Source organism: Molossus molossus, unplaced genomic scaffold (genome assembly GCF_014108415.1).
Source record: "Molossus molossus isolate mMolMol1 unplaced genomic scaffold, mMolMol1.p scaffold_m16_p_1, whole genome shotgun sequence".
In the NCBI taxonomy this organism is placed as follows: Eukaryota; Metazoa; Chordata; class Mammalia; order Chiroptera; family Molossidae; genus Molossus; species Molossus molossus.
The window spans coordinates 61154512-61174890 of NW_023425344.1; the positions used below are offsets into that span (position 1 = coordinate 61154512).

General features: G+C 40.6%; 1 pseudogene; it reads left to right on the top strand.

The window, feature by feature from the left end:
- LOC118627528 overlaps positions 1–1357 on the top strand; it is a 103942-nt pseudogene extending 102585 nt beyond the window's left edge.
- The last annotated feature ends 19022 nt before the right edge of the window (positions 1358–20379 follow it).

A 20379-nucleotide genomic window follows, 5' to 3' on the forward strand; every position in this document is an offset into this window, starting at 1 on the left:
ACCATATCAAAATTACAACTAAGTTATAGGACAATCAACCTGGATAACCATCTGAAGACTAGCTGAACAGAAGTAGTTCAAATGAGGAAATCAAGAAGCAGCAGCAGAAGTCCCTTCTGAGGAGTGAGGCGTCTCAGCCCCATTCCAGTCTCCCCAGCCTGGGCCACCAGTGCCAGAAGAGGAGTCACATAACATCTGGCTGTGAAAACTGGTGGGATTCCATCCACCCAGGTGAGACAGAAGGCCACCTGTAACCCAGACATCCGTTTAAAGGGCCCGCACATAAACTCCATCTCACAGGCACTCACCTTGGGCTCCATCAGAGGCACAATGGCTGGGAGGGTGTCAGAGACGTATGGGGAGAAACCAAAAGAGCACCAAAAACAACTAGTAAAGTAAATCATGGCATATTTATGTAGCATACTACAGCATACAATAAAGAGTAACAGATCTATACACAGTGATGTAAAAAAGATCAAAGATTTCATGTTAATTGACAAAAGCAAGATGCAGAACATTATATTCAGTATTATCCCATGGAGGGTATTTTTAGGAATAGTCTATATTTTTGTATAGAAATAGAAACCTTCTGAAAGGATACATAAGAAATTTTCTTGTGAATAGTTAACTCTGGCCCTGGCCAGTTTGGCTCAGCAGTTAGAGTGTCAGCCCTTGGGCCAAAGAGTCACGGGTTTGATTCTGGTCAAGGACATGTACCTCTGTTGCGGTTTGGTCCCTGGCCCAGATCAGGGTAATGCAGGAGGCAGCCAATCGATGTGTCTTTCTCACATCGATGTTTCTCTCTCTCTCCTCCTCCTCCCACTCTGACTGAAAATATCCTCGGGTAGGGATAAAAAAGAAGTTTAAACTCTTTAGGAAATAAAACACAAAATGCAAAAAGGCAAACAGAAATTTGAAAAACAGCTTTTCGTCCGACATCTTGTGGAGGCCGCGGTGGTCACCGCTGCTCCTGGGGTTTCGCTGTGCCGCCCAAGGACGACAAGAAGAAAGATGGTGGGAAGTCAGCCAAGAAAGACAAGGACCCAGTGAACAAGTCCAGGGGCAAAGCCAAAAAGAAGAAGTGGTCCAAAGGCAAAGACCGGGACAAGCTCAACAACCTAGTCTTGTTGGAGAAAGCAACATATGACAAGCTCTGTAAGGAGGTTCCCAACTATAAGCTCATAACCCCGGCTGTCGTCTCTGAGAGAGTGAAGATCCGTGGCTCCGTGGCCAGGGCCCCCTTCAGGAGCTCCTCAGCAAAGGGCTTCTTAAACTAGTCTCCAAGCACAGAGCTCAAGTAATTTACACCAGGAGCACAAAAGGTGGGGATGCCCCTGCTGCTGGAGAAGATGCGTGAACAACAGGTCACCAGGTGTACATTTTGAAAAATAAACTTTGTTAAATCGAAAAAAAAGAAAAAAGAAAGACATATTTCCAATATATATAAGAGATAAGTGACTTTATCCTCAATACATGAAGAGCTACTAGAATTATTTTTCAAAGACGTCTAACAGAAAAAAAATAAGCTAAAGGTATGACTTCATTAGGAAAATAAATATAAATAGACAACAACATGGAATGAATGTTCCAAATCAAGGCAAACCAAATTAAAACAAAAAACTGCTTTTAACTTTTAGGTCAGCAAAGTTCTTTTAAACATAAGACCCAGTGCTGGTGAGACTTAAGGTAACAGGGAACTCTTATTCATAGCTGGTGGGAGACTCAAAGTATCCTAATTTCTGGAAGCTTTAAAACTTTCTAAAAGTACATGATTTTAGGCACTAAACAATCTACTTCTAAAAATGTATTCAAGGATATTGCTTATTGTAGTATGTGTGTATCAGAATATTTATGTCAACATTGGTAAATGAAGCAAACACAAAAAATGTAACCAACTAGAATTCTAATAAAAGGGGACCAATTAAACAGATATATATTTACTTATATAAAAATATTTTAAAATATGGTATCTCCCCCCATTTTTGTACAATAGGTATGTATTAATGGGTGGTTGGGTATGTTTTTTTTTATTTTTGAGTCTATTTTCTAGTGGTAGAACTTCTTTTCAAAGAAAGCATGCAGAGAAAGAAAAATCTAATTCATGGAAGCTTCTGTTTTAGCAAGATTCCTATCCGTTAAAATTTTACTATAAATGAAAATATAATCAATAATAGTCATTAATATCTGTCGAGTAAAATCTCACCCTGGACCTGCAAATGCAGTGAGACCTCAGGGCTCAGAGGCGTGGTGACGAGCTGCGGAGACCTCCACTTGCAGCCAGGCTCCCAGGCGTCCACCCCTAGACAGTAATTTGAGGAAGAGGCCTCAGCCACATCTGTGCAGTGACACCAGCGTTACTTTCCAAGTGGATCCTGTTTAACAAGTTAAACTGGAAATGTCTCAGGGTTCAACAGTGAGACTGCACTCCTGCAAGATTCAGAAGGGAGAGAGAACAGCGACATCCTTTCTGCCTCCCCTGGCAGCACCGGCAGATGGATGTGCATGTTGCCCAGACGTGTCTTTACAACAGCCTCTTTGTTTCCTTGTCATTGCCACCATGCAGAGCTAGGAGAAGCTGTGAGGCCACCAGCCACACTCCCTGCTGGTTCCTGATTCTGGGGGGCAGCCGCGCTCCACTTCTTCGTGGCAGGGAACCTCCATGATTTCCACCTTTCCAGTCTTCCCATGACTGAGTAAGCTAAATCTCCATCGTGTGCTAAATGTCTTCATGTTTAAAATACCTGAAGTGGTTTTGTTTTCCGAAGCAACCCTCTGACCAGCCGAGACTAATGTCATTTCTCCACAGTAAAGGCAGCTAACAAGGTCTTAAAATGAAAGGATATAGATGATCCCAGAATTTTATTTATGATCTCTTTAGAGATTCTTAGATGGCTTCACTATAATTCTTTAACTGACACAGAAAAGACCTGGAACAAAGAGCTCAGGGGAGATCACTCACAGAGAAGTAAAATGGTCACATAAACATGAACAGGACAGATTTTTCTAAGACCCTCCAACCCTAGATGTAGAATGCTTGTTCCACTGGGAAAGACCATCGCAGACTCCATCCAGCGAAGAGCAACATCAAATCAAAGTCAGTACAAGCATTCCAGGTGAACTGTCATTGCAGAGAGATGTTCCTAAAATACCGGCTTTCTACTGGTCTGCCAAATCCCACACTTTCCCACTCTCTCATGGATCTTTCCCCAGTCAACCCCAACACCCACTTCCTCCTTGTATTACTTTTCCATCCACTCATCCTAATTTCTTAGCACTTATTTAAATGTTCTAAATGTTGCCTTGGCGGGTTTGGCTCAGCAATTAGAGTGTAGGCCCGTGGACCAAAGAGTCTTGGGTTCGATTCCCGTTAAAGGCACATACCTCAGTTGTGGTTTGGTCCCCAGCCTTGGTCAGGGTCGTGCTGGAGGCAACCAGTCAATGTATCTCTCTCACACTGATGTGTTTCTCTCTCTTATTCTCTCTCTCTCTTTCCCTCCCTCCCACTTTGTCTGAAAATAAATAGAAAAATATCCTCGGGTGAGGATTTTAAAAAAAAATTAAGAATAAAAATAAATGTTCTAATTGTATTAAACCCTCTCTTAATTCTTAAGGAAAAATCTGAGACAACAGCACATGGTTGAAAAAGCATATTGCTCCTTCTTAGAAAACCCAAATTCGAATCTGGAATCTGCCACCTGTACAACCTTGGTTAAGTAATTCAACGTCTCTGAAATCCCATGTGAAATAGAGTCAAGAGTAATACAAGAGGCCAAGTGACCCTATAAAGCAGCTCAAAGTGTGGCCCTGAACCAGCAGCATCATCAGCACATGGGGACTTGTTGGAAAGGCAGATTTGGGAACCCCAGACCTACTGAATCAGAAACTCTAGGAGTGGGATGCAGCCATCTGTGTTTTAACAAATCCTCCAGGTGATTCTGATGCATGCTGCCATAGAGATTTTGTGTTGCCTTAATAAGACCAGTAATGTGAAGAACTGTTTGGAAAAAAAAAAAGGCTATGCAAACATGAGCTGGTAGCATTATGAACATCAATTATGAAGCCTTTCAGTGCAGTATGCTCTCAAAGGTTACTTGTCACTCTTGTGGTTCTTTGCTCCTAAACTAAATAGCTCTGACCATTATGCCAAAGAACTAAAGTAAATTCAAAAGAAATTATTCTGTTTTCGAGAGTTCTTTTGTCTCCTCCCTCTGCCGTCAGCTATCATTTCTCAGGAGGTTAGTGAGTCCTGCTGCTATCATCTGCTGCATTATATACACAGTTGTTCTCAGCAACTGCCTAAGGACAATTCTGTCTCTCCTACAGAATAAAGTCCTCAGCAGTTTGCAACTTCAAACCTCTCTCACTGCCTTTACCCAATTTATGTTCTGAGTGGTTGAGGTTGCTGTCAGTCTGACCTCTGGATAAGAGGTGATAATATAGGATAATAAATATATAGACATATCTTTTCTATAGAAATAATTGTACATCAATAACACCAAAGCAGTGCCTGCTACCTAGTAGGTACACAATATGAATTTTTAGTTGAATTAATGATTGTGTGTTTGTGATACCATTGTAATTAGCTAGTTATTAATAATAGGAAAGGAGCAAAGGGAGAAGCCAGACGTAATAGGCATGTCATTTGGGCAGCTTCACCAGGAAGCTGCAATTTCACACACCCCAGGGAACCACCAGCCAATTCCCCACAGATCACTGAAGGAAGGGGCCCAACAAAAGGGAGATAGATGCATGGGCAGTGAAGTTGGGGTGACTAGGGAAGGTGCCTATCAGTCACACCTGGGAACAGAGATCATTGACCAGAATGGGCATGGCCGCTGCAAGCCCATGATAATTTGGGAATACATAATCCCCTAAACAAAGGAGCTTTCTCTCCTGGCTCTTGGCTCGTTGGGCTTTCTCATTCCTGCTTCCTTGCATTTGCCCATGTTTCCTCCATAGCCATGTGGCCTTGCAGACCTCTCATACACTGGGCTGATTGACTGCAGTGGGGAAACATAAATTAAGCTAACCTGAAGCCAGATTGGACTATGTAGACATGGAACAGAAACTCTGGACACTGCCTCTAATTCTAGCCCTATTAAAGCCACAGCTACACTTCTTCTATGGCAGGACAAAGGGCAATGGGACTTTGGAAACTCAGGGATTTAATTCCACACATACAAAAATTACACATTCTTCCATGCAAGTCTCAGAAAATTTTTTTCTCAGGATATCACAAGAATTCCACTCCCATGAGCAACAGGTGGGGACAAGCGCCTCTCCCCACTGGTAACATTCACATTTCACAGAAGTGTGAATATACAGATAATACATCATTTCACTCTAACACCTCTAACTCCTGTTGGTTACCAGAAGACTAAAAAGTGTGTTTTAATCAACCTAAGTCTATAAACACTTGCAGTAGAACAATGCCAAAGACAAGTATTAATAGGAAGCCATGGGCATTGTCTTCGTAGAGAAAGGGCAGCGCTTTATACATGTGCAGTAAAGGAGGAGAAAGTACTCTGAAGCATTAAAAGCACTAAAGAAATGAAGATGCTATTATTATTAAGATTATTCCATCCCCGCTGTGTATAGCAGGTTTGATTTATAGAGTGAGGAGCCTATTAGCCAGGCACAGAGTCTCTTCAATCCTGAGGATAGGGTCCCTTTAAGAAGAGGGCCAGCTGCTCACTGGCTTGACTCCCAGGTATGTCCTGTGCTGCCCTTTGAAAAAGGAGACACTGCACCTCACACCTTGTCAGCACAACCCACTCCCAAGAGAAGTGCTGGCTATTTGCCTCTGACTTTGGCCTAACTCCTGTTCCACCATCTGCTCAGTTTCCACAGTTTTCAACCGAGGCCTCAGACTATAGGGCTGCCTCTTCTTGCTGTTGGCCACAGCATCAAGCTTCGTTCCTTGTTGTCCAATAAAGGACCCTAACTTCATTCCTCCTCCCTACCTTGATTTTCCTATGATGACTCTCCCATGTGAACAAGCACTCCCAGCCCTGCAACCACTATGGTAGCTGAGCATTCACCAGCCTACCTTCCTTGAATCTACAAACTGCCCAGGCAGTAGGCTCATGTCCTTGGAGCAGAGCATGCCTAACCCAGCCCCTAACCTGGGACAGGCCATCACTCGTCCTTCTACTTATTTTTAACACTTGTGCACAATGCTCGGTAGACAGTGGGTGCTCAATTAATGTTGCCATCTGCATGAAATTTCAAAAGTTTAGAATGCTGATTCTCAATTAAAATCAGAAATCTGCTCAGGGAAAGCAAGTCAACACTGTCCTGAAATAGTGATGCAATCGGCAGAAATGTCCACAACATCAATCACAAGGATTCACAGATAGTAGTCAGTGAACCAAGTACAGTGACCTTCAGACCCCCTCCCACCCCTGTCCCACTCCATATTCTTTTTAGTTGTTGTTGATTGATGGCTTCCCAGAAAAGATGATCCATCACTGTTCAGATGAGTGAAGCTTCTGCCATGACTTGCAAGTTATTCCAGCATTTTGTAAAAATGAGACAAAAAATATAAAGTCTAAAAAAATGCCAACACATGGGGGAAAAAAAGAAAAGCTCAAAACAGCATGGTATTGCCAAGCACCAATGAAATTAACATGAATGGAAGATGGATGAATTATTTTTTAAAATATGTATGTAGCATAAGAGACAGCATAAGGTCAATGATACAGTTTTCAGTTCCATACTGGAAACTGTTCAGAACAAGTATAGTTTACTGAAAATTTAGCCCAAAAGTATCAGCTACTATTGAAAGTGAACTCTTACTCATACCAGGCACTTTACTAGCTGCTTTACATATGGTTTCCCTTTCAATCCTTATTACAATAAAAGGTAAAAACCTCTATTTTGCCAGCGAGGACTTTCCCATGGTCACAGAGATAATAAATGAGCCCAATTCAAACCAGAATTCTAACTCCAAAGCCCTTACTCTTACCACTTGACATGGAATTCTTCTCCCTACCTCCCAAATTTTCAGAAAGATAGAACCAAGTTTAAATGATCATGGCTACAAAAATAAGAGGATGAGTCTCAAAGCATGTATGTGCCCTGGAAGTCATGTGTATAATGACCAAAATGTTTATAAACTATACAAAAAATAAAGAAATTTTACCATTTGTGACAGCATGGATGGACCTAGAGGGTACTGTGCTAAGTGAAATAAGTCAGTAGGAGAAAGACAAATACCGTATGATTTCACTTATATGTGGAATCTAAAGAACAATATAAACAAACAAAACAGAAGAGACTCACAGATACAGAGAACAGACTGATGGTTGCCAGAGGGGAGGGAGCTTGGAGGACTGAGTGAAAAGGGTGAAAAGATTAAAAAGCACAGATTGGTAGTTACAAAGTAGTCCCAGGAATGTAAAGTATAGCATAGGAAATACAGTCAATAATATTGTAATAACTATGTATGTTGCCAGGTGGGTATCAGAAATATCAGGGGGAACACTTTGTAAAGTATATGATTGTCTAATCACTATGCCATACACCTGAAACTAACACAAAATAATATTGAATGTAAACAATAATTGAAAAAAAATTAAACAAAAGAAAAAATGTTTATAGACTAGAAAACATTCCTGAAAGACACAGAGGTGGACTTGAACAAATAGAAAAACACATTGTGTTTTTAGAGAGGAATACTCAGCATCATGAAAATGTCAGTTCTTCCAAAGTGACTTTATACATTTAACATAATCCCAACAAAAACAAATATTGTTTTTCCCCCAGAGAAACACTTAAAAAAAAAACAGTGGAGCAGGGAGAATAGCCCTAAAAGATATTTAAAAATAGAATAAAGCCTTCATTGTAGGCACATGAATTGATAGAGCAACAGAAAAAGAAATAAAAATCCAAAAATACATAAAACTGAAAATAAAAGTTTAGGATGTTATAAAGGCAGAATTTCACAGCAGTATGGAAAATAAAATGACTGTTCAATTGAAAGCTGGTTATTTATATAGAAATATATAAAACTGAGACCTTTCCTCACATCGTATATCAGGATAACTTCCAAGTTGATCTAAATGTTAAATATATAGTACGGTCGGTGTGGCTCAGTGACTGAGCATCGACTCATGCACCAAAGGTCGCCAGTTTGATTCCTGGTCAGGACACACTCCCAGGTTGTGGGCCTGGTCCCCAGTGGGGTGCATGCAGGATGCTGCCAATCGATGTTCTTTCTCATCGATGTTTCTGTTTCTCTCTCACTTCTTCTCTCTCTGAAGTCAATAAACAAAAAAATTTATTTAAAAAAATATATATAATATATATAGTATATTTAACATCTAATATATATATTAGAAGAGAGCATGAGTCATTCTGTTTATAACCTGAGAATGGGGAAAATTTTTCTTTGACTTAAAATCTAAAAGCAATAAAGAAAAAGGGATAAATTTGACCACATAAAAATAGAAACTTTCACATGAAAAAAATAACATAAGCAAAATCAAAAGACAAATACAAATTGAGGGAGGGATGGAGACTTACAACTTATATCACTCATTAAGTGTTAATATCCTAATATAAGGAGAGGTCTTAATGATTCTAGAGGATGGAAATACGGATAGAAAAAAAATGGGCAAATGATATATCATTCACAGAAAAAGAAAAGCAAATGCCTCTTAAACATATGGACACAATTCCAAATATTTAATAACATGCTCTGTGGGAGGCTATGGAAGAACATTCCCTTGTTGTGGGGAAGGAAAAATAGTATAATCCCTAAGGAGAGGAATTTAGATACTATCTAGACAGATTACATACACATTTATCCATTGACCCAGCAATTCCACTTCTAGGAATCCTACCAAAAATACACTAGCAAAAATATAAAATGGTGTAGGTATACCACCATTCACTGTAGCACTGTAATAGCAAATGACTGGAAACAACTTAAATGCCCAACCATAGGAACTACATGATAAAACTATTCACAAAATGGAGTACGATGCTATCATAAAAGAAATGAGAAAGCTCTCAGTATTGCTCTAAAGCAATTCTCGGTTAGGGATGATTCTGCCTTCCAGAGGATATTTGGCAATGTCTGGAGACAGTTTTGATTGTCTAATAGACGTGCCACTGGCATTTAGTGGGTAGAGGCCAGGGATGCTGCTAAACATTCTACAACACACTTAACAGTCCCCTAGAACAAAGAATTATCTGGTCCATAGTGCTGCTATTGATAAACCCTGCTGCATAGTAGTTTCCAAGATGTGTTGTTAAGTGAAAAAAGCAAGTGAAGAACAAATATTGCTGAGACCATGCCTGCTCTTGGAACCTGACAAGACTGAATGGAAGCCTGCAAACCTGAGTGCCCTCTCCCTGGGTGACATTTCCAAATAATATGATGATGGACTGGGTTATTAATGACCGAATGGATTCTAGTAGTGTGCCAGTATCGTTTGACTTTTACAATCATTTTACAGTAAGGAATCTGTGTTCAAAAACTAGAAAGTGAACTGTGATGTTGTGCTATAATAAGAAATATATTTTGGTCTTCATCACCAGTTCCTGGCACAGAACATCTAAAACCCTTGCAATTTTCTCAATGATAGTAGTGAGAGGAGCATCTTTTGTTGTTCATAATAAGCCCCCTTTTAACCACACCTGAGTTTATGCTAATGAGGTGGCTGTTGGGGCATGGGGATTGGTTACCAGAGGAATCGACCATGTGGTTACATGGTTGGAACTTTCAGCCCCATGCCCAGCCTCCAAGGGGAGCCATCCTACTGATTAAGTTTAACAAATGCCCAACGATTTAATAAACTGTGCCTATATAATGCAACCTCCACAAAAACCTTAAATCATGGGGTTCAGAGGGTTCCCAGGTCTGTGAACACATCACCATGTTGAGAGGATGGCATGCCCAGAGAGTATGAAGCTCTATGCCCCTCCCCATACCTTGCCTTATATATCTCTTCCATTTGGCTGTTCCTGAGCTATATCCTTTATAATAAAACAGTAATCTAGTAAGTAAATGTTTCCCTGAGTTGTGTGAGCTATTCTAGCAAATCATTGAACTCAAGGATGGGGGGGGGGGTCATGGGAACCCCCAATTTATAGTTGGTTGGTCAGAAATACAGTGGCAACCTAGGACTTGCAACTGGCATCTGACATGGGGAGGGGAGTATTTGGAATTCAACAAATATAAGTATACGGCAACGGTACTCATAGCAGAATTTGGTCAACCTATAGTTCCATTGGACAGGCAATTTCTCATCCGTGAACTAAATGCATTCAAAGAATCAAAGGATAATGCAATACCTGTTTTATATAGGATTTTAGCTCACTTCTTGCATGGAACTAAGGATAGCATCCATAATGCATTTCTGAAAGGACCTTCACTTCCGCCTCCAAACCCAAATCTTGGTAGACAACCTAGAGGAAGAGAGCAAATGGATGATCACCTAAGGAAAGAGAAGGGAAATAATACTAATATTGAAGATCTTCATGTTTTTCAAACCACAAGAAATGACATTTAAATTTGTGGCATCTTTTATCTTAAAATTATTATTTTGACTTCTACTGGAAGACTTAATTAAAATGTAGAGGGGGAACTAATTCTTTTAATTTTGCTGTAAGTAAAACAAAGAGTTTCTTTTATTACCTGAAGAATGTGGAATCTGCATGAAGAGACAGGCTTTAGGAGAATACCAGAAAATACCTTTTGAAAGATGGCATTGGTTAAGCTCCATGTGGCCTTCAGTTGTGCAATTATAAGATGAGCTATGAAAGAGCCAACCCCCTAATTATTTGGGCTCTGAAAGTCTTAGCAAATGTCAATTTTTATTCTTGGGATGGAAAAATAGTAAGAGCTATTATAGTGTTATCTCTAAAATGATGCTTTGATATTTACTAAGATATTTTTATAATGTGGAGTCTACAGTCTGATTTCACTGGAATCTGACCATTACAGTAGAGAGCACCTGACTGGCAAAAGTCATTAGGTATGTTCCGAACACAAATGCATGGGCGCCGTATGCTGACAATAGTTAGCTCAAACATCTTCCACAGGGAAAAAGTGATCAGGGCTGTAGGTGGCAAAACTGTTATTTTCTTTAGGATATTGATTCTGTGATGTCTTTGGAAATTATTGAAACTTTTGATTTTATATTTGGTGCTAGTCAGTGTTTAGTCCTTAGAGATTAACCAATAATTTCTATCTGAATACAAAAAAATTATTAAAGAAATCCCCTTAAACCATACTTTACAAATCAAAGGATTTTGAGAGGTTATATTAGTGAGCTCAAATTACATATATAAATGTAGAAATATTATAGGGGCTCATTTCCATTTTTAAATTAAATCTGTAGTATCTGATTATAATTATGAATTCTATTGTATATAGGACTATAAATATCCAAATTTTTCTCAGAGGACTTGGTATCTAAAGATGTTGTTAGTGGAGACTAAGTTCACCTCAGGTATTGCCATCATGCACCACTAGATTAAGAAAAAATGCTGGAGTTTAGCATTTTGGATACTGATGTAAAATTATCAAAATAGAAGCTATATGGAATTGTCGCATGTAGTCCATTGTGGTTTTGCATGCATTATTCTGTAACTTGTTTGTACCTAGGCAACTTTTATACTTTTAACAACAACAACAACAAAAACAAAAATAACTAGATCAGTGGTTCTCAAATGGGGCAATTTTGCCCCCAAGGGACATTAAATGATGTTTAGAGACATTTTTGTTTGTCACACTAGGGGCTGGTGCTATTGGTATCTAGTAGGTAGGGGCCAGAGATGCTGTTCAATATCCTACAATGACAAGACAGTCCCCGTGGCAAATAATTACCCAGTCCAAATTGTTAATAGTGCTGAGACTGAGAAACCCTGTCTGGATCTACCACAAGAAACATAGGACCTATGATACATATCAACCAAATGTAATCTGCAAACCTTGTCTGAATCCTAAATCCAACAAAGCAATTATAAACAGACACTTATTATTCAGAGAAATGTGAACACTGACTGGATATTGAAGAACTATTCGTTTCTTGGGTGTATTAGTAGCATTATGCTGATGCTAATAGAAACATTCTAATCTGTTAGAAATACACACTGAAGTATTTACAGATAAAATAACATGATATCTGGGACTTTAAAATAATGCAGCTGGGAGGGAAGTGGAGAGGGTGAGAGATGATTGGTCATAACTGGTCAGCACAAAGCTGGGTGATGGATACAGCTTCTTCTATTTTTGTGTATGTTTTAAAATAGATAATAGAAAATAAATAAAATTTTTAATAAAAATTTTAATTATGAACATTTCATATGTACACAAAACTTTAATTTTGGAAAGTTACCTAACTGGGAAGTTGTTCTTTCCAGAAGCAATGAATCCACAAAGTTTAATCCCAAGGTCTTAATATCCAATACTGTGGTGGAAATGTCTCAAATTTTTCTACTAAAGCATCTTTAAGGCACATGTTATGGTATCTATACTTTATTTTAATATACTTTAGTACAGTGTGTTAACTACAATTATAATCTTGGGGCAGGATATTGCCCTACTCAGAAACCCACATTCTGGTGATGATTAGCTAAACTTTATTAGAAAAGTCATATACTAGAGGTAATGACTAAAAGGTCTTCAGTAATTATTTTCTCCCTTCAATGCCAGAGTTTTCCTAATCAACATAACGTTAGAAGTGGGTTTTCATTGGTGGAATTAGTGGCTTGTTAATTGATGAAATGGAGCTTTCATTTGGGAAATTAGTAGCAATGGAGAAAAGTTAATTGGCTATAATATTTTACAGGCATTCGCCACGTTTGCTAAAACAGGAGGTAAGACTCTAGTGAGCCCTGGAATCTTTATCCTTAGGAATGGAGCCCTAGGTGAGATCCTTAAACGATGTTTGTAGAACTGGTTTAGGATTGTTTTGTGCCTGCTTGCAGAAAGAGATGGGTAGCTGAAATTGGTCTGAGACTTGCTTTCCTAGTAATCTGATATATGGTTATGAGAGAATATTTAACCCTCATTACCACCAACCATTAACAACTCTCAAAGTACCAGAAAGAACCTAATAGTTGTGCACACCAAGCTGGGTTGGGTCAGTTCTAAGCAGCAGAAAAGAGTACATGCCTTATCCAGAGTGGATGAGTCCTAGCCCACCATAAAGGCAAGGTTATCTTCAAATCACCAGTTTCATCTTTTAAAATCACGTAAATTTGGTATATAACTTTATATGGTAGACTTTTAGGTTGGCAACTCCCAAATGAATCCTGCCTTCAGGATTCAAACCCTTTCCTGGGCTGGGCCACATGCCTTTCACTGGCCAGTGAGACATGAGTATGATGCAAGCAGAAGCCTGATCAAGTGATTTCACAATGGGGACTGTCCTTTTAGAAGGCTCTCTCTTGGTGCCTTGAGCACTGTAAAAAGGCCCAGCTATTCTAATGGAGACACCATGTGGAAAGAGAAAGAGAGATGCATGGCTAGCTACCAGCTCTTGCAGCCTTGCCGCTGAGGCACCAGACACGTGAATAAAGAAGATATCTTAACTATTCCAGCTCCAGCAGTCAGCACATGAGACAACAGAACAACCCTGCTGAGCCCAATCTAAATTGCAGAAGTTTAAGAAATAATAGCTTGAACTTTGGAAACTATGCCAAATTTATCTTGTGGTTTTATACCCTTGGAACAATGTTAAACATCTCCACATTCCAGAGCCTACCTCCAACAGCATCATAGATCCATTACTCTGATCCTGTGGGGAACTTCAGAAGCTGAGGAAAAGTTAAGAAAAGAAGAGACAATGAGTGTAGAATGCGAATTGTCTCCACAGTCCAGCTCCTCATTGTTTAGGAACTATCACAAGTACAAGTACAGGTACAGGTACAGGTACAGGTACAGGTACAGGTACAGGTACAGGTACAGGAAAAATACAAGAATTCAGAGAGTACATATGAATTAGACCAAACCAGGAAAGTTCCCCACATGCTCTAGAGATTTCCTTTACTACTTTCTGGACAACAGGATCCCTTCTACCTGTTTGTCCAGGCAACTTACTTAAGCTCTTGCAAGTGGGCTGAAGTCCAAGTGAGAACATTTTAAAAAGTGGTCAAGAAAAAGGTAATAAGTTAGTACTGGAATGAAACATAATATAAAGAAATAATCATATCAGTAAGACATTGATTCTATATTAAAGCATGCATATCTATCCTCAAAGTACAACTGTGCATGACAACCCAAGCATTACTCCAAGCATCCTGGACACAGAACCTACCATTGCACCAGTAAGTCTATACCCACTAGCTCATGAGTCCAAGACTACCATTACAAAGTCCACCTTGTTCAGGATCAATAAAGAATTGACTTTGAAATTGGAAAGACTAAACCTATATATTAAAGATATCAGCACCAATACTGATATAGGATGGGGAAGATAAAGGGTCAGCTGTCCCACAGCCTACTCCCCAGCAGGTATTTCTGGAGAAAAGTGAAAAATAAAGTCTGCAGTGAGACAGTTTATACTTAAAAAATAAAATCCATGTAAAAACAAGATGGCAGCAAGCAGGACCAGAGTGAGGGTGAGTGTGTGACAGTGTGAGCGAGTGTGAGTGGGTGTGAGTGTGGATGAGCAACCACGCAGCAGTGCAGAACTTAGGACAGAGGGTTCCAGTGCTGTGGACAGGGGAGCAGCCAGCTATGCTGTGTGCTGCTTATCAGGGCACTTCTCCCTACTCGAGGCCAAAAGGCCCACCATTTTGAAAGATCTGTTGGGTCTTCTCTGGGAGGAGGCAGCAGGGAGAGGCTAGGGTCCAGCAACCCAAGGCCACCAGTGCACCTTGCACCATCGAACCAGTGGCCCCCACTGTGCCAACATGGACCAGCACATAGTAGAGAAGCTGTCAAGGAACCTGTTCCCAGCAGCAGCAGCAAGGCTTGGAAGCTGAACACCATCCCCCAAGTAGCAGTAGTAGCCATCTTGGGAGCTGAACACCATCCCTGACAGCAGCAGCAGCAGCTGGCTAGGGAACAGAGCCCTGTCCGCAATAGTAGCAAGTCTACTATGAGACCCGTGCCCTGGCAGCAGCAGCAGTGCAGATAGACAACTGAAACCTGCCCCTGACAACAGCAGCAGTGGAGTGGGAGTGGAGCCTCACTCCCAGCAGCAGCAAAGTCCTGGGAGCTGAGCACTGTCTGTCCCCAACAGCAGCAGAGGATTGGAAGTCAAGACTCATCCCCCAGCAGTGGCAGCATCAGCAGTGACTGACCAGGAGCTGAGCCCCACCAGGCAGCAGTGGCACCTGAGGACTCATGCACCCCAACAATGCACCAGCTTGACCCATGCATCCCAGCAGTGTCTACCATGACAAACCAACATAAGCCACCAGCTGTCAATCCACCAGGACCCACAAAAGACAAAAGGCACCATGCACCAGAACAGTCTGGGAAGCATGGCAGTCTTATCTAATACACACCAACCTGCCTACACATCTCAATGTGCCTCACCCAGCCTGAAACTACCAGACTGCTAAAATAGTGAGACAAAGAAACAACCCCCAAATGAAAGAAAAGGAGGAATCGCCAGAAAAGGAACTACATGAAATGGAAGTAAGCAATTTGTCAGATAAAGAATTTAGAGCAATGGTGTTAAGGGTGCTCAAACAACTGAGTGAGAACTACATGCCACTTAATTAGAATTATAAAGAGTGCAGTTGTAACTACACCAGCTTAAAAAAAAAAAAAAAAAGAGGTAGAAGCTGTGAATAAAAATCAAGTGGAAATAAAAAATGACATAGCTGATATAAAAAATACCTTGGAAGGATTCAATAGTAGATTAAAAGAAGCTGAAGACCAAATCAGTGAGTTAGAAGACAAGGTAGAAAAAAAGCACACCCAAATAGAGCAGCAAATGGAAAAAAATAAAATTAAAAAGCAGAAGGAGAGTTTAAGTGAGCTTTGGGACAATACAAAACATACCACATAAATAGGGGTACCAGAAGGGGAAGAATTAGAGAAAGGAATAGAGAACCCATTTGAAGAAATAGTGACAGAAAACTTCCCAAACCTGGTGAAGGAAATAATCTTACAAGTACAAAAAACACAGAGAGTCCCACTCAAGATGAACCTCAAAAGACCTACACATAGACACATCATAATTAAAATGGCAAATGTTAAAAACAAATAAAAAATCACAAAGTATCAAGAGAGAGACAGAAATTTACCTACAAGGGAGCTCCCACTAGACTGTCAGCTGGTTTCTCAACAGAAACACTGCAGGCCAGAAGGGAGTGGCATGAAGTATACAAAGTAATGAAAAGCAAGGGTTTGAATCCAAGACTACTCTATCCAGTAAGGCTATCATTCAAAATTGAAGGTGAAATAAAGAGTTTCACAGACAAAAAAAAAAAAAGCTAAAGGAATTTACTACTTCTAAGTCAGCACTGCAAGAAATACTAAAGGGACTATTGTAAGAAGAACAAGGAGAGATAGAAAGAGAGAGAGGAACACAGGCATAAATAAAAATGGTGACAAATAAGTATCTATCAATAGTAAACTTAAATGTAAATGGCTTAAATGCTCCAATCAAAAGACACAGGGTAGCTGATTGAATATGAAAACATGACCCATATATATGTTGTCTACAAGAGAACCACCTCACAACAAAACACTCACACAGGATGAAAGTGAAAGGATGGAAAAAATTTTCCAGGCAAATGGAAACAAAGGAAAAGCTAGTATAGCAATACTCATATCTGATAAAATAGACTTCAAAATGAGGGCCATAATAAGAGACAAAGAAGGTCACTACATAATATTAAACGGATCAATACAACAAGAAGATAGAACCCTGGTAAACAATATAGGAGCAAAAAATATATTTTACAACTTTTGGAGGACTTCAAGGGAGAGATTGACAGCAATACAATCATAGTAGGGGACTTGAACATACCACTGACACCACTGGATAGATCTTCTAGATAAGAAATAAGGAAACAGAGACCCTAAATGACACACTAGATCAGAGGGATTTAATAGATTATTTACAGAAAATTATACCCCAAAACTGCAGAATACACATTCTTCTCAAGTGCACACACGACATTCTCAAGGAGTGACCACATGTTACAACACAAACTAAGTCTCGACAGGTTCAAGAAGATTAAAATCATATCAAGGCCCTGGCCGGTTTGGCTCAGTGGTTACAGAGAGACCCAGGTTTGGTTCACTCTCGGGGCACGTACCTCAGCTGCAATTTGTCCCTGGTTCTGGTTGGGTCATGTGGGTGGCAGCCACTTGATGTGTCCCTTTCATGTTGATGTTTCTCTCTCCCTCTTTCTCCCTCCCACTCTATCTGAACAAAATATAGAAAAATGTTCTCAGGTGAGGATAAAATTTTTTTTTAAATAAAAATCATATGAAGCATCTTCATGGGCCACAATGGCATGAAATTAGAAATCAATTGCAATAAAAATATTCGAAAACCTTCAAATACATGGAGGTTAAATAGCATGTTATTAAACAATGAATGGGTTACCAATGAGATCAAGATTAAAGATTTAGAATAAGAACAAAAAGAAAAACCCAGAGTTAATAGAAGAAAGGAAATAATAAAGATCAGAGCAGAAATAAATGACATAGAGACTAAATATATATATATATATGAAACCAAGAGCTGATTCCTTGAAATGATAAAAAAAAATTGATCAACTTTTAGCCAGACTCACCGAAAAACAAAGAGGACCCAAATTAATAAAATCAGAAACAAAAATGACACTACAAAAATGCAAAGGATTGTAAAAAAATACTATGAACAATTATATGCCAACAAATTCGGCAATCGAGGCAACATGGATAAATTCTTAGATTCATACAGTCTTCCAAAACACAATTGAGAAGAGTCAGAAAACCTGAACACACCAAACACAATTAAGGAAATAGAAGCAGTAATCAATAAACTCCAGCAACCATTTCTGATTAAAAACTCTCAGCAGGACTTAGAGAAAAATGGCGGCGGAGTGAACGGAAGCTACACAGACCGTCTCCCAGAACAAAACTGGAGTTACAACTATAACACAGACAAATCGACGGGAAAAACCAACAGAAAAGTAGCTTGCAAGGACCATATAACGAGGGACACTGATTCCATCCTGGTAGGCTTGCAAAGGCGCGAGACAGGGGCTGGGAGCCCACGGTCGGCAGCTCAGCAGAGGCCTCAGCTGGGAGCAGCGCCCTCGGGTTACACTCCCAGGCGGCTCCACAGCGCAGCCGGGACAGAGGCTGAAACAGCCACAGCCACTCACCATGGGCTTCGGCAGAGGGAGGGCAGACTGGAGTGGAACTGTGTGGGGACACTCGGGATTTGGAGGGCGCTCAGAGCTTTGGCTGGGTGCACCCACGCAGGACGGTGGCCATATTGCTCCTTCCCAGGGCTTTGGGGACAGGCAGCAGCCCCTCCCTCAGAGATCCAACCCCACCCTGTGGGCCATTGAAGTGCTAATTGAGGCTAACTAACAACCCGCATCTGCCCCACCCTCGGGAAATCCTTTTGTGCTGAGCACCTGAGGGAGTTTTTCAATCAACTGACAACACAAAACTCATCAAGTAACCTCGACTGCTAGCCTCCAGGCAAAAAGCTAGAGGATAACAGTACCTTTCCTGGGCTAGCAACTTTAACCAATAAAGTAAGACTTGACAGTGGTGTTCAACGCGGGTCCTCCCTCGCTCATCTAAACCCAGGAGAGGGAGCCACAAACAGCAGAACACCAAAACCCACAGGGAAAACTTGACAGGCTCCAAAGCCCACTGTGATAGCCAAAATGGTGAAACGCAGAAACAGAAGCCAAATGAAAGAGCAAGAGACCTCCATCGAAGATGAGATCAATGTGGAGCAATTAGGCATGTTAACAGAGCTAGAATTCAGAGCCATGATCTTGAGGAAGCTGAACAGCATGAGTAAGGACATAGAGACACTGAAAATAAGCCAATTGGAAATTAAAAACCAACAAGAAGAGATAAAAAATGACATATCAGAAATGAAAAACTCATTGGAAGGTTTAAAAAGCAGAGTGGAGGAAGCTGAGGACCAGATCAGTGAATTAGAAGACAGGGTAGAAAAAATCAACCAATCAGAAAAACAAAAGGAAAAAAACTATTAAAAAACAGGAAGACAGCTTAAGACAACTCTGGGACATGAAGAAAAAATAAAAGGGATCCAAATTGGAAAGGAGGAAGTGAAACTGTCATTATTTGCAGATGGCATGACATTATACATAGAAAACCCTAAAGACTCCATCAAAAATCTACTAGACTTAATAAATGAATTTGGCAAAGTAGCAGGATATAAAATTAACGTCAAGAAATCGACGGTACACCAATGATGAACTCAGAGAAAGAGAAACTGAAAAAACAATCCCATTTACCATTGCACCAAAAAAATTAAGATACGTAGGAATAAACTTAACCAAAGAAGTAAAGGACCTATTTGCAAAAAACTACAGGTCATTGAAAAAAGAAATAGAGGAAGATATAAAAAAGTGGAAGCACATACCTTGTTCATGGATTGGAAGAATTAACATCATTAAAATGTCCATACTACCCAAAGCAATCTATAGATTTAATGCAATCCCCATCAAAATACCAACGACATATTTCATAGAACTAGAACAAATACTTCAAAAGTTCATATGGAACCAAAAAAGACCCCGAATAGCCACAGCAATCTTGAAAAAGAAGAACAAAGTAGGTGGGATCACAATACCAGATATCAGGTTGTACTACAAAGCGACTGTAACCAAAACAGCCTGGCACTGGCACAAGAACAGGCAATATAGACCAGTGGAACAGAACTGAAAACCCAGAAACGGACCCAAGGCAATACGCTCAATTAATATTTGACAAAGGTGGCAAGAGCATACAGTGGAGGAAAAATGGCGGCGGAGTGAACGGAGCTACACAGACCGTCTCCCAGAACCAAACTGGAATTACAACTATAACACAGACAAATCGACGGGAAAAACCAACAGAAAAGCAGCTTGCGAGGACCATACAACGAGGGACACTGACTCCATCCCGGTAGGCTTGCGAAGGCGCGAGACGGGGCTGGGAGCCCACGGTCGGCAGCTCGGCAGCAGCCTTAGCTGTAAGCCGCGCCCGCGGGTTACACTCCCAGGCGGCCCCACAGCGCAGCCGGGACAGAGGCTGAAACAGCCACAGCCACTCACCTTGGGCTCCGGCGGAGGGAGGGCAGACTGGACTGGAACTGTGTCGGGACACTCGGGGTTTGGAGGGCGCTCAGAGCTTTGGCTGAGTGCAGCCACTCAGGACGGTAGCCACATTGCTCCTTCCCAGGGCTCTGGGGAGAGGCAGCAGCCCCTCCCTCGGAG